Raw genomic sequence first — 855 nt, 5'->3', positions numbered from 1 at the left:
GTACACAGTGCTGTGTAAATGTTACATCGTGTTTTGAAGGCCCGTCTTGGGTGTGCAAAGGCAGCTTACGGCCATTCCGGCCTGGGACTGCCTGATCTTGCCTGATCTCGGAAGCCAGGCTTGGCAGGGCCTGCTTAGGACTTGGACGGGAGAGCGTCTGATCCTGGCTAGGGACTTCCAGGTGGACTGGATCCTTTTCCTGAATGTCCACCCAGGAATGAGCGTCTGTTTGTGAGTGAGGACCTCCGGCTGAAGGTGGCCTTGTCGCTGTACCCATACCCGGGAACGGGTGCCTATTCCTGTCTGTGGACTGCCAGCGTGAACGGTGTCCCGGTTCCTGGATGTTTACCCAGGAATCAGTGCCTGTGGATTCCAAGTGACTCTGGAGCACCTTGGACATTATGGGCAGAATACGTTTTTTGTCAATTAGCCGTAGAACATCTTTTGAAGTGCCGTTTGGGGGTGCCTGAGTGGCTTACGTCCACACCGCTCTGGGAGCGCCCGATCTCGTCAGATCTCGGAAGCTAAGCAGAGCAGGGCCTGGTTAGTACTTGGATGGGGGACCGCCTGGGAATACCCGGTGCTGTAAGCCTTTTTCGCTTCGCCTTCGAAAAACGGCAGAGGGCGCTTCGGTGAAAGGAGATCTTTTGAACGTCTCTTTAGGAAACAGCAGGGGGCGCTGCTGCTGCTACTGCTTCTTTTTCTCCCTATCCTGTACACAGTGCTGTGTAAATGTTACATCGTGTTTTGAAGGCCCTTCTGGGGTGTGCAAAGGCAGCTTACGGCCATTCCGGCCTGGGACTGCCCGATCTCGCCTGATCTCGGAAGCCAGGCTTGGCAGGGCCTGCTTAGGAC

General features: G+C 55.6%; 1 non-coding gene across 1 annotated transcript; it reads left to right on the top strand.

The window, feature by feature from the left end:
* Window positions 1-473: 473 nt before the first annotated feature.
* Window positions 474-592, top strand: LOC123965710. The gene has a single exon (XR_006823760.1). It is a non-coding gene; the product is annotated as a 5S ribosomal RNA (ribosomal RNA).
* Window positions 593-855: the final 263 nt, after the last annotated feature.

This window comes from Micropterus dolomieu, unplaced genomic scaffold (genome assembly GCF_021292245.1).
Source record: "Micropterus dolomieu isolate WLL.071019.BEF.003 ecotype Adirondacks unplaced genomic scaffold, ASM2129224v1 contig_10895, whole genome shotgun sequence".
Taxonomy (NCBI): domain Eukaryota; kingdom Metazoa; phylum Chordata; class Actinopteri; order Centrarchiformes; family Centrarchidae; genus Micropterus; species Micropterus dolomieu.
The sequence above is the reverse complement of the archived record's forward strand: the minus strand, read 5'-3'. Positions and strand labels throughout refer to the sequence as shown.